The sequence below is a fragment of the Gobio gobio genome (genome assembly GCF_949357685.1).
Source record: "Gobio gobio genome assembly, chromosome: 24".
Taxonomy (NCBI): Eukaryota; Metazoa; Chordata; class Actinopteri; order Cypriniformes; family Gobionidae; genus Gobio; species Gobio gobio.
In genome coordinates this window covers 34,450,150-34,465,674 of record NC_137120.1, presented here as the reverse complement: position 1 = coordinate 34,465,674, position 15,525 = coordinate 34,450,150, and positions in this window count along the sequence as shown.

The window sequence follows — 15,525 nt, the reverse complement described above, 5'->3', positions numbered from 1 at the left end:
CAAGATGCTGCGGGTTACCATAGAGATGTTGTTCTCATACCCCCTGGTTTTCCTGTGGTACTCTGGAAAAGAGTCAATATGTGGGCTCAACTACAGAAGACTAGTTATCACAAGGTATACCAGGTTTTGAGTCAGTCACGCAATTTTGCATATTGATTTCAAAACAAATAGGTCAAAAAAATCAAATATGTAAAACAAAATAATAATGGTTACGGACTGTATCTAGAACTGGAGTAGTTCACTGTTCAGGTCCTGCAGGATTTTTCCTTCAGGATTTTTTTGTACGGGTGTAACGCGGCCGTGTGCCAGTATATCGACTGTATTATACTGCTTTTATATAATAATTCAATAAACAAGTCATTACAATTGAGTAATTTACGTTTCAGACAAATGTTCATTGGTCTGTTTGAATATTTCTCCTCTGACAAGTTCCAAACCGTCAAGTTTTGCGCGCTCCCGAGCAACAACGCTCTTTCTAGCTATTGCTTAAATTCTAAAATGTAATTGAAAACATAATCTAGGTTTTATGATACATTTGAGACTTTCCAATAACATTTTAGTAGATCTTCTCTGCCTGACATATGATCGCTTCTGACCTTTATAGAGTAGCCTATCCATCATCTGCTTCATCTCAGTGCGCGCGCGTCTCCTCCGGGCTCTCTCTCTCCTTCACGCGAAGGATGTAACTCCTCCTTTCGCTGTTTCTGGTGTTCTCGCATGGGCATTAACGCAAGCTTGAGGAATCTAAACATGTAGCCCGACAGATTTCAGGTTTGGAGAACAAGTTTTTAGCCCTTTTGTGAGGAAATAATCGGATGAGAGATGGTGTGATCGAGCGTTCGTCTCCAGACCTCTCTCCAAACATACAGACATTCAGTGAAGGTAGGATTGGGTTTGTCTTTTCAGATCCTGGTTCTTGTTAATTTGTGGGTTTTTTTTGTTTGTTTTTTTCTTAAAAGACAATTTCTTAGAATACTCGACAAAATGTATTTGTTTCTTCCGAATTAATTTGATGGAATAGTTTTATATAGTGATTTGTGTGAATTTTGTATTAATATTATATTACTTTATTTGGGTAAAAATAGCAAATTACATAAATATGTGTTTTGTCTGGTACCTGGTCTTGTATGGTTGTACGTTAGTTCAAATACAGAACAGAACACAATGCAGCGACATATTTAGACAATAATCAACTTTATAAGGAAGCATATAAGGACAATTTTTTTTATGTCTTCACGGAGCAGGTTGTCACATGTAGTAAAGTTAACGTTATTACAAGTTGATATTTTGCTAAATTGTAAACGAGTCGCGTTTGCCTACACGTTAACCATGGCAAAATTCGCGATTTTATTTTGTCTCGAAAATATCCCCAAAAAACCGCGAAACCCCTGAAAAGTACACTAATTTCCCCCCACAAACAGAAGAAAAAGGTAACGTGTTTAATAAATACTACATTTCACTAATAGGAAATGTTCAGCTATTTTGTAGTCAGGACTTGTGTGAAGACGACTTCGTAAAAAGCGTTACAACTGACATACAAGTGATATGTGGTTCAAGGAAGAGAAACTTCTGAAGACCAAATCTTTTTCTTATGTTTATAGTGGTTGAAGGTGATAATGGTATTACAGTTAGCATGACATTTATCCTGGAAGAACAACATCTTTTTTTGAACATCAGAGGGGAAAGACTTTACAACGGATAGTTCGTTCCAGTCCTTGATTCTGATTGGTTGAGCTTGACCGCATTACATCAGTATTACTGCGCCACTGCGTCTGTGTTGCTTTGCAACCATCAGCTTCTGTAGAACTACATTGCTTGGCGGAAGAATTATATTTTTTCTCATTAGCATTACATATATTGTGTTTGTGTGTTTATTTTATGAAACCTTGACAGGTATGTGGAATAACCGCTTTATAAGCCCCGTAAAGCCGTTATTTACAGTGAATTTAGAGCTATACAGCTATATAGTTAGACACTTTTTGCTCCACGTCATCCCTAATAACGCCCCTAAGCTGCTCTAAATTTACTGTAAAGGCCCAAAAGATAACGATAGTTCTAAAAATCGTTCTTCTCCGTAAGAATAGCAGAGTTCACACGGTCACACTACAGCTATAACGATAACGACACAGAAACGATATGTTGGAATCACTTTCAGAACGATAGCCAGCTGATGAACGATATAAACACTGACAGCCAATCAGAATCCATCCTGCTGTAACGAGCTCGAGCATTTAGTGACAGACAAGCGTGCACAGAATAAACAGAACGATATTGTCTGCTGGTGTGGACCTAAATATGGTTATATTTAATTATTTTTATATTTGTCGTTCTTGGTGTGAACGGGCCTTAAACCACGGCTTCTTACGTGTGTTACTCAGACCCTAAACTTAATCCTAAATCTGATAAAAAATGTCATTTCAAGGTTCATCATGTCCTACATCCAAACAGTGGGGTTAAATCCCTATTTAGATCCCTATGTTATATTTTTTTATGATTACTTGTCACATAATTTGGCTGTACATCCCTCTTTGCACTAATCTCAGAGGAGTCTGCTGATTGCATCTGGGCTTTGTGGCCAGCCAAAACACATTCTGTCAGATAACACATGGGAATAAGAGCTTTTCCACAGGGTCGCGTGAGCTATACATGACCAAAACTGCCCGGTGATGGAAGAATAATGTTGTTGGAGTGCTATTTTGAATTATTGAGGAGTTGTGATTCTGCAAAAACAGTGACTGTCTCATTTGAAAAAGCTGTAGCTGATTACAATAATGCATAACTTGTAATCTAAGTTGATTGCTTTACAAGATAACGTCACTCATTTAAAACTATTTATGAAATACATAGATCATAAATAATTCTAGCCCGATGTCGTCACTCGGATTCTAGTCAGAATATACTTCCCAACCTCAAATGTTGTGGGCAGGGTTAAGTTCTGCTGGCATCCAGGCTAAAATAATTCTTTAGTTACAGACTGATTCAGACTGCACACTTATTGTGTAAATGCTATGTAATAAGTGAGGAGTTCATATTCCATTCACTGAGTTACATGTGTTGTAGAAAGATATCAGTCTTTCAAAGGTCATTGGTGCTGGCATACAAACACAACGAGTTGGTTTATGGACTCTAGAGGTTGGACATTGGTAAATGCAGTGATCTGCTTCCCAGCCCTCTGACAGTGTAGTAAAAAGGAATTAAAGCCAGTTCATAATAGAGACAACAGCTAATATTGAGAGCCAGATATTATACCACCAAATAACTACTATTTGAGACTATCTTGCCTGTAAAATGTGGCCTTTTCCTTGGATTGCATTAAAAACACTGTTTCATTCCATGCCTTGATTTTATTGTGGCATAGAATGACATTTTCTTCTCATTTGGATAAAATTTTTTAAAGTATTTAATATTACTATAAAATATATATAAATAAGTATTAAATAAAATGTATGCAATAGATCAAAATTTAATTCTGCAGTTATATTGGTTTGCTTTTATTATTCTTTGGTTATATTATTATTATTATTATTATTATTATTATTATTAATAAATCATACATTTAATTATAATAATTCATTATTGAAATATAAATGTGAATATTGTATGAATAAAGTATTTAACATTATGTATAAAATAGATCAAAGTTAAATTATGGAGTGATTGGTTTAATTGCATTTCCCACCATTATTATTATTATTATTAATAATAATAATAATAATAATAATAATAATAAATGAATTAATACATTTAATAATTAATATAATTAATTATTAATGACTGAAATATAAATGTAAATAATTATGAAAATAAATTAAAGTATTTAATATTCTTATATAATATTTATTATTTATAACATAAATTAAAGTATTTATTATTCATATACATATAAATATGTATTAAATTATTATTATTTATTATTCATAAGTTGAATAATTCATTATAAACATTAATTATTGAAATTATATTGATGATTATAAATTAAAGCATTTAATATTAATATAAAATATGTATTATTTATAACATATATTAAAGTATGTAATATTCATATAAAATATGCATTTATAACATAAATTTAAGTATTTAATATTCATATAAATATATATTAAACTATTATTATTAATAATTAATAAGTTGAATAATTCATTATAAACATTAAAGGTCCCATGGCATGAAATTTTCATTTTATGAGGTATTTCAACATTAATATGAGTTCCCCTAGCCTGAATATTGTCCCCAAGTGGTTAGAAATGTTGATCGGTGTAAACCCGAGTTCTGGCTGTCTTTCTCTGCCTTTGAGAAAATGACAGACCAGACGAGCCAATCCTGAAGTCTCCTGGTTTGACGTCCAAGCAGGAACGGTTTCCTCCCTTTCCTCCGCCCAGAGAATCTGGCACGCCCATGCAAACGCTCGAGATCATTAACGTTACTTGTGAACGAGTGAACGCTGGCAGTTTCTCAGTGTTTGGATGTACAAATGAAAACAGAAGTCTTTTTTCAGTTCCTTCTGATCTGTGATCAGTGATTTCTTATGTGTAGCTAATTATTTATTATTCGTGCACACACTGCGGCTTCTCTCTCTCCTGACAGAACGGTGTTTTTGTACGTCCTCGTCGCGTCTCTCTGTTCTACAATGTGCACACAGTCGTGAGTTTCTGCTCAACATCAGCACATCTTTAGAGATAAACCTCACACACGCCGAGGCTCGGGCTGCACTGACCGGTCGGCCTTCAACATCTCCGACCCCCAGTACTGCATCTGGCCCACAGCGGAGGCACCAAACGCGGCGTGAGATTAAGCAGAAGGGGGGTAAGCGTGAGCGTATCCGGGCTAGCCAGCCTAGCTCCACAATAAACTGGATTACATTCGATTACTGCTGTTGTGTCTTTGTTTGCGCTGTGTACTCAATGCGCGTCACTGACGCTTTTCATATGATTGGAAAATATCTAAAAATAATGCTATAATCAACACTAACTAACTCGTTCATCTTGACAGCTGTAATGGTACATTGCGTGTGTTACAAAGTTGGTAATAATGATGAAGACGGGCTCGGTGTGACTGGGACTCGTGTTTATTCAGAACTCTCAGATACAAACCCAATAAACTCACGCTGACAGCGCTCTCAAAACTCAGTAGTTACTATAAATAACTTTGTTAGCAATCGCTCCGTCTCTGGTACATTAGTGATGTCCGGTTCGCGAACGAATCATTCTTTTGAATCGGTTCTTTTTGGTGAACCGAATCAGTTCACCAAATCGGACTGAATCGTTCTAAACGGTTCGCGTCTCGAGTCAGTGCTGATCCATAATTTACTAAAGTTACTAACTTTCTGACACGAGTGACAGCCCCTCCGACTAGAAATAAACTAATAACCTGAAGTAAATGCTAGTAACTACAGTTCACTGAACTGAGAACTGATGAGAAGTGAACTCCGGTCCATCCGTCTCTCTTGCAGCAGCTCATGCCTGGTAGACCTCGTTAAACCACGCCCCCTCCGCTCATTTCAAATGCAAAGATGTCAGCCAATCACAAAAGTGGGCGTTTTTACTGAAGCCTCACAGCAGACACGCCTCTTGAATAGGGTTGGGTATCGTTTGGGTTTTTTTCGATTCCGGTGCCAAACCGATACTTTTAAAACGGTTCCGGTGCCTAAACGGTGCCTGAACCGATACTTTTTTTTTTTTTTAAAGGCCACCAAACGAGGTGGATGACATTAAATGGCTTTTTATTTATTTATTTATTATTTAAATTGAACCATTTATTAAAAGTTTAATGTATACTTAAATGTATGAATATAAATAAATACAAAACACAATTTACTTATTTACAAATTATAATTGACATATTTACAAATTCACAGTAAAACCTAAGCCACCTAACCCAACTACAACAAGCCTAATATAACTCTAAACAGTTACAGTAATAACAGCAGTCGTCTGTATTCTTGCTCTGCTACAAACCAGCTTCGAGCTTCAGCTTTATTTTGAAATATGATCATATTCTCTGGCTAAATATTTTTGAACGCATCGCCTTAATGTTTCCATGGTGACGCGTCATGTTTCTCACATGACACACAGCAGCCGCAATAGCGCTGACAGCTCAGCTTTATCGGGTTTATTTCGTTTTTTCTTTTTATTCAAAATATTCACAAACTTCTTAACTGTGTCACGAACTATCTGATGTTCAAATCTGTGAGTGAATGTGTGTTAATTGATCTATAAAGCGCAATGGGCGGCGTCATGTTAGTTTGCGCCTCAGAAAGTAAGTGACCAGTGAACTGGAAGAAGAATAGAGTAAACTATATAGTTACTATATAATGTGCATTTATCTGATGTGAATAAAACACGTAACGTTAGTCAAATTATAACCGTCTGAAAGGATTGTCATTGCCGCTTTCATAGACATCAGTGTGTGTTTTTTGCTAGTAGCCTACTTATGAACATTTAAATGTCTGAAACCTGAAATAAACATGATGTCGTTGAAAACACTGAATAGTTGTCATGAGATGTCGTTGAAAACACTGAATAGTTGTCATGAGTTGTGATGTGACCAGCGCTGAGCGTCTGTCTCTGGCTCAGCCAAAGCGCGAAAGCACGTTTGAATTTTGGCACCGAAATGAGGAACCGAAATCTGCGTTCTGATTCGGTCTGGTACATACCGGTTATATAAGTACCGGTGCCATATTGGAACCGGATTTCGGTACCCAACCCTACTCTTGAAACAGGGCACTCAGCCACAGGGCAAACAGCAGTATAGAAAAAAATGCCTTTTATTTCTAAATTATGACATTTTATGATGTAAAAATCATACTAACAATATAAGTACACCCCAGGAAACATTATAAAATAATAGAAAAATGCCATGCCATGGGACCTTTAATTACTGAAATTATATTGATGATTTTAAATTATAAATTAAAGAATTTAATATTAATATAAAATAAATAAATATGTATTTAAATAATATTTATACAATACATCAAAATTGAATTCCACAGAGATTGGTTTAGTTTTATTTTTTTCCAATGTAAATTCCACATTTTTATTAATATTAATTATAATAATTAATATTTGAAATAGTAATAATTTAGAATAAAAATTATACATTAAAGCATTTAATATTAAAATAAAATATATAAATATGTATTAAATAATATTAAATAATCAACATTTTCGGTTTATTTAGTTTTTTTGTTATTATTTATATAATTATTTAATTATTATTATTATTATTAATTATTATTATTATTGAATCAAAATAATAAATATTAATAATTTATATAATACATTTCTCCTACAGGGCGTCTATTAGGATGAGACAATGCAATTATTGTTTTTGATACAATAAAAAAATATGATTTTCCCTTTTTCTCTTTTTTTCATGATTTTTCAAACCTACAGCCATATTATCATGTACATCAGTAATAGCAGCCTACACACGGTGTGAAATGAAATACACTTCTGAATGGCACTGTCCCTTATTAAATGCTGAATAAGAGGTCAGTAGTTTGAACCTGTCTGAAATTGGAGCTGCTCTCTAATACAGTTGGGATTGACCTTGGAATGGGACTCTCATATGAAACCTCTATAAATCCTGGAGTTACATCAGGCACATGGACCCCCGGGCTACAAGAGGAGTTATGATGGGATTGTAGAGCACGTATAGACTCATACAGTATGTGTTCTGACTGTTGAGCGGAAGAACCGAATACGGATTGTCATTATAGGTCACTGTTGAATTCAAAGAGCATGCTTATTGTTTAACTGCACTCGAACGGGCCACAGCATGCAGAGCTGGACAGATGTGCGACGCATGCTCAAGATGATCCAGATGTCTTTGTCAAAGACCATTGAGTTTTAGTTATCTATTACAGTTTCCATGTACACACAGTATAATGTTTCACATAAACACGTACATTTGCAGAGGTGCATAGCCAGCTGGAAATAACCATAACAGAATTACATACTTCAATTACATTACTTCTTAGTCTGCCAATCACATTTAGTTCCTTCAGCGTAGCTACACAGGGAACCAACAGATCCGTAGCAAAAAAGAAAAGTGTGTTTAAGGAAAAAACATCGATTCATCTGTGCCTTAAAAGCAGTGTCATTTTAATACTATAATATTTTTGATTGATAGGTTTTTATTTTAGTTCATTTTTGTTGGTATTTTATGTGCTTTTTTATTTTTATACTAGGTTTAATTTGTTTGTATTTCAGTAATTGTATGTAATTTTAGTGCTAATGTTTAGCTTAGTTTAGTATCTAATATTTATATTTTATTCCAGCTCATGAAGTAACAAAAATATTTATATTTTTAGATAAGCCCTTCATAAAACGAAATATGTTAATGTTCAGCTAGCTATAGCTATAGTTTAACTAACTTGAACTAGTTTCCTCGGACGCTGCTGCCATGACAGTAGTTTCCCGGAAAATGCGGATCATAAAAATGAAAAAACAAAAAACTGACCATATTAAAGTTGTTGATATAGTATTGATATAGCGCCCCCTGTGGCAATGCCGAGAATGAAACTTACACTTGCTATACTTGCATTATTAATTGTTTTGAGACATTCTGTTTTGCAACATGTAAAATCAAGCTTGCATAGAAATGTATCCATTTTAAAGGCCCCAGTATACTTCAAGCAAAATCGAAGAAGGAACTGGTGAGACGTCATTTCAGACTAAATCAGGCCAAAAGGAAGTTTGTTTGGTGTTCGTCTCGGCTGTTTGAAACAGCTTGCCGAAGCTCTAGCTGGTAAATACTATGGCACTCCCATTGGTCCATGGTGATGATGTAATAGGTAGGTGTGGCTCTGAGGCTCCGCCTTCTTTGACGTGAAAATCTCCTCCGGTTTATTTCTTCTGGTCAGTCCGTCAAGGTCAGACTTCCGTGAGTGAAAATGTATTTTGTTATTGAAAGGAAAGCGTGCAGCACATATGCATATATTGATCTAAACACTGCTCTCAGCAGCGTGAGCGGTGTCAGGATGTTGCACACAGTACATCACTGCTCATTCAAACTTACCTCTAAGAGAAAAATGAAAAAGAACTTCACCGTGACTAGATCAGGGCCTTAAGGCGATTATGATTGGTCTGCTCAGCTCTTATTGGTCAGATGGCGATTGTGATTGGTCTACTCTGCTCCGATTGGTCAGATGGCGATTGTGATTGGTCTACTCTGCTCCGATTGGTCAGATGGCGATTATGATTGGTCTACTCTGCTCCGATTGGTCAGATGGCGATTGTGATTGGTCTACTCTGCTCTGATTGATCAGATGGTGATTGTGATTGGTCTACTCTGCTCTGATTGGTCAGATGGCGATTGTGATTGGTCTACTCTGCTCTGATTGGTCAGATGGCCCAGTTTGTTGTGATTGGTCTTGGTCAGATGGCCCAGTTTGTTGTTATTAGTCTACTCTGCTCTGATTGGTCAGATGGTGATTGGTCTACTCTGCTCTAATTGGTCAGATGGCCCAGTTTGTTGTGATTGGTCTTGGTCAGATGGCCCAGTTTGTTGTTATTAGTCTACTCTGCTCTGATTGGTCAGATGGTGATTGGTCTACTCTGCTCTAATTGGTCAGATGGCCCAGTTTGTTGTGATTGGTCTTGGTCAGATGGCCCAGTTTGTTGTTATTAGTCTACTCTGCATCAGATGGTGATTGTGATTGGTCTACTCTGCTCTGATTGGTCAGATGGCGATTGTGATTGGTCTACACTGCTCTGATTGGTCAGATGGCGTTTGTGATTAGTCTACTCTACTCTGATTGGTCAGAAGGCCCAGTTTGTTGCGATTGGTCTACTCAGCTCTGATTGATCAGATGAATAGAAATGTGTCCATTTTAAAGGCCCCGATATACTTCAAGCAAAATCGAAGAGCGAACTGGTGTGACGTCGTTTCAAACAAAATCAGGCCAAAAGGAAGTTTTGTTCGGCTGTTTGAAACAGCTTGCCGAAACTCTAGCTGGTAAATACTTTCGAACTTCCATTGGTCCATGGTGATGATGTAATAGGTAGGTGTGGCTCTGAGGCTCCGCCTTCTTTGACGTGAAAATCTTCTCCGGTTTATTTCTTCTGGTCAGTCCGTCAAGGTCAGACTTTCAGGATGTTGCTAACAGTATATCACTGCTCATGTATTTCAAACTTCTTTTTACCTTTAAGAGAAAAATGAAAAATAACTTAGCTGTGAGTAGATCAGGGCCTTAAGAGTTTTTATGTGGCTTTTATGCGTAATTTTACTGGTAAAAATGTCCATTGTTTATTGTCAGTAGTGTAGTGATGAATGAAGCACCGCACAGAAGTCACTTTCAAACCAAGCAGCTTTTTGTTGGTCAAACTGGCAAATTTCCAAACCTAATGCGAAATCTAGTTGTATATGACTTTCTTCTTTCAGCGGAACACAATCAGAATTATATTAAAACATATCCTGGCTTTTCCAAGCTTTATAATGGCAGTGAATTGTACATTTTGAAGCCCAAAACAGCGCATCCATCCATTATAAAAGTAACCCATACACAGGAACTCAACTCTTGTGAACCCAAATTACCTTGAAAGCCAGTGATTATAGTTTATAAAGTTTTAAATATGGATATTTTTCTTACAAAAATCCATAGCTTTGCTTCATAAGGCATTTATTAACCCATGGTTGTCTGGATTTACTTTTATGATGAATGGATGGATGGATGCGCTTTTTGGAGCTTCAAAAACTCGGGCACTATTCAATGCCAATACAAAACTGGGAAGAGCCCGGATATTTTTGAATATATTTTTGAATATAACGGATTGTGTTCGGTTGAGAGAAGAAAGTCATACACACCTAGGATGGCTTGAGGGTGAGTCAATCATGGGATCATTTTCATTTATGGGTGAACTATTCCTTTAAGAAGGAGCAGCAGTTGATTATATGAAAAATGTTCAATGACAAGAAATACCCGTCCACAGGTTGGTGAAGTAACAGTATATTAGATTTATTTGATGTTTACTCTGCTATTTAATCTTTTAAAGCCACGAACGCTTTCCAAAATATCTATTACAGGCAGCCAAATGAGGTAAATGCCATAAAAAACACCAGGCGAAAAATATGAGATTGGACAGTTTCTTGAAAAGGGAAGCAGCCCGAGCCTTTGACAAACCCTGATGAGACACAAAATATGAACGTTTGAGAGGGCAGACATGCAGGACGGATGGTGAATATATATATTTTGAGTAAGGAAATTTAGTTTGAGTTCTGTATGTCCTCTTCAATGAGATGTAATTCACAACAACTAAGGAATATTTTAAAAATAATCATAATTAAATGAATCAACACAACCACTACTACTTCTAATAGCATGTAGTGCATATAATAATAATAATAACAACAATAATTATTATTATTATTATGCTTGATTGCTTGTGGTGACGATATATGGAAAACAGCAGCGTTAACATTCTCCAAAATATCTCTTTTTGTGCTCCACAGAAGAAAAGGTCAAATAGGTTTGGAAGAACATAAATGTGAATAAATGATGATGTGAGTGAAGTTACACTTTTATGAGAAAGTTCAGTGGCAGCAAGGAAAAACAACTCTTTTGGCTGTAACTGAACTAACCGTTATCACTCAACAAGACATATCCAAAACACACAGACCATCAAATAAAATCCCTGTTTCTATTGAATATGCTGGGATGTGATCACATGTGACGGCAAATGCCATCATACAAAAGAACCGACAGGAAAACGGGTTTGTGAAAACGAGTCAGTGATAGTGGAAAAGAAAAGAAAGAATTGTGGAATGACGTGACAGGAGACAGGAAGTGAACACGGAGATTATTGCATATTTATGCATGCATACTGTTTATACTGTATTGTACACTCGCCTAAAGGATTATTAGGAACACTAATACTGTGTTTGACCCCCTTTCGCCTTCAGAACTGCCTTAATTCTACGTGGCATTGATTCAACAAGGTGCTGAAAGCATTCTTTAGAAATGTTGGCCCATATTGATAGGATAGCATCTTGCAGTTGATGGAGATTTGTGGGATGCACATCCAGGGCACGAAGCTCCCGTTCCACCACATCCCAAAGATGCTCTATTGGGTTGAGATCTGGTGACTGTGGGGGCCATTTTAGTACAGTGAACTCATTGTCATGTTCAAGAAACCAATTTGAAATGATTTGAGCTTTGTGACATGGTGCATTATCCTGCTGGAAGTAGCATCAGAGGATGGGTACATGGTGGTCATAAAGGGATGGACATGGTCAGAAACAATGCTCAGGTAGGCTGTGGCATTTAAACCATGCCCCATTGGCACTAAGGGGCCTAAAGTGTGCCAAGAAAACATCCCCCACACCATTACACCACCACCACCAGCCTGCACAGTGGTAACAAGGCATGATGGATCCATGTTCTCATTCTGTTTACGCCAAATTCTGACTCTACCATCTGAATGTCTCAACAGAAATCGAGACTCATCAGACCAGGCAACATTTTTCCAGTCTTCAACTGTCCAATTTTGGTGAGCTCGTGCAAATTGTAGCCTCTTTTTCCTATTTGTAGTGGAGATGAGTGGTACCCGGTGGGGTCTTCTGCTGTTGTAGCCCATCCGCCTTAAGGTTGTGCGTGTTGTGGCTTCACAAATGCTTTGCTGCATACCTCGGTTGTAACGAGTGGTTATTTCAGTCAAAGTTGCCCTTCTATCAGCTTGAATCAGTCGGCCCATTCTCGTCTGACCTCTAGCATCAACAAGGCATTTTCGCCCACAGGACTGCCGCATACTGGATGTTTTTCCCTTTTCACACCATTCTTTGTAAACCCTAGAAATGTTTGTGCGTGAAAATCCCAGTAACTGAGCAGATTGTGAAATACTCAGACCGGCCCGTCTGGCACCAACAACCATATCACGCTCAAAATTGCTTAAATCACCTTTCTTTCCCATTCTGACATTCAGTTTGGAGTTCAGGAGATTGTCTTGACCAGGACCACACCCCTAAATGCATTGAAGCAATGTGATTGGTTGATTAGATAATTGCATTGAGAAATTGAACAGGTGTTCCTAATAATCCTTTAGGTGAGAGTATATATAGTATATGTATACATACAGGCCATTCATAAATCATTCATGTCTTCATAAAAAAGTGCAATATTGATGACCTCATTATTTTATTTTGTTACTTTAAATAGTCATTTTAAAAATCAAATTTTTAGTAAAAAAAACAAAGCCTCGGGGGACCGTGAGAGCGGAGGCGTCTCACGGGAGCATAAAGGAGGAGCGACGACAGTGAAGGGCGAGAGAGGACCAGGCCTGGATTTTACGTTGTGTTTTGTTTACGTTTTGTTATGTGTGTGCGCGGCAGTTGTCGGTTAGGGGCTGCCGCTTTTACTTTCAGTTTGTGTTTATTATTTGATTAAACAGTTGTTGAACGTTCGCCGGTTCCCACCTCCTTCTTCCCATACAAACAAACCACGTTACACCTCCATTCTCCCATTAAAGTGGCAAATTATGATATTTTAAAGTTCCTAATTTTGTTTTGGAAGTCTCTTATAATAGTTTAAATGCAACCCAAGTGAAAAACTAAAAATTTTTCATAATATACATTACATCATCACCTTTTTTCGAAAACAGTGTCTGAAACGGTTCAATAAAGGTTTTGGCCTCTCTTTTCCACGAGCATACTTTTGCTCTGATTGGTCAGAAGGCCCTGTTTGTGGAAGCTGTCCAGAAGCCATCACGGAATAAAACAATTTAAAACATAAACTTTTTCGTATCAATTCCAGCGAAGTGCATGTAAAGTGAATTTGGAGCACTGAAAACAGCATTTTCTCGACATGTTGACCCGCCTTCCTGTTTGAGGGCAGGTCAAAGTTATGTTCGCCAATGAAGAGCAGGCATTATGAAAATGTTATTTGTAACATTGAAACATAGGTTTGTAACAGGAAATGAGGCCGGAATAACTGACGACTCATTTTTCAGAAACGATTCTTTCTTTTAGAAGATAACTTCATTTATCATGTATTTTGATCTTTGAAACTATACAGGAAGGGTAATATTTTAAAAAGCATAATGGGGCACTTTAAATAATGTATGTTTTTTCAGATTATTATTTCAGTGGAGCAGATTGCATTCTGGGACACAGTACCACACTGTATCTCTATGCTTAATGCTGGAGACAATTCATATGCAGGCACTTTAAAAAATGTATACTCATCCATATAAAAAAGTATAATATTAATATACATATTTCATATTATTAATATGAATAATGACACACTACTGCCTTTCTACTAGCATTTCTAGATTCATACTCGACCTCTCCAGATTAATTGCACTACTATAAACTGTCAAGCCACATTTCATTTTAAGCACATTATAGGTTCCTGTAAAAATACACAAAAGTGCAGCAGTGTATAATAATTCATAATGTGCTCATTAATAGTTTAGTATCTTTGCAGGTGGTTTCGAATACTGATGCATGTGTCAGCTATACCTGCATGTCTTATCCCTTCAGTGCTCTTGTTGCTGTATAATCGGAGCCGAAGGGGACCAATATCCCGACGGCTGTTCCTTCACGCAATATGTGAGTGGAATTGCTAAAAGATGCACCACATGTTTGTCTTTTATTGGAGCTGGATTTATGGGCTGGAGGTCAAGAATTGCTCACTGCAAGACAAGTTATTATCAGCAAGTTAGCACCAGGCTCATGAAATACTTTATATTACTGGAAAGATCTACTTTTACACATTCTTATAGCAGATGCTTTTATCCAAAGGGGTTTACAAATGAAGGATATTAAAACACAAGCAATTTATTGAAAATTGCGAAGAGAACTACACAACAAGGAAGTAGGTTTGAGCATATTTTTTACCATTATTTTTGCTTTATCTGGATGATTTATCGATTTAAGAAACGATTTTTGTGAGATTTCGGAGATGTTTTTTGTTTTTAAAAAATCATTGTATTTTAATAGATTTGAAAGCATTTCTCTCTCTCTCTCTCTCTCTCTCTCTCTCTCTCTCTATATATATATATATATATATATATATATATATATAATTATATCTGTGTTTTCTCTGATAAAAATAAATGTTTTTTATATAATTTATAAACTGTAATAAACAGTAGAAGTTTTTACATTTTATTTAATTGTGTTATTTTTAGATGTTGTTAGATGTTATTCTGTTTTTGCTTTATTTTGAGAAGAATTATTAAAGCTTTTTTAGTATCTATTTTTATAGTTTGTTATGGTTTATGTTTACATTTATTCATTTAGAAGCTTTGATCAAAAATAGCTTACTTAAAAGGATTGTATTTCGATATATTTTAAGGATTTTTATAGTATTTGTATACATATTTGATATACATTTTATTTATATTAATAGTAGTGCTGTCAAATCGATTAATCACGATTAATCGCATCCAAAATAAAAGTTTGTGTGTACGGTGTATAATTATGTATACATAAATAAATACACACACATGCATATATATATTTAAGAATTTGTTATATTTATTTATAAAATATTTATATATATTATATAAATTATTTATATAT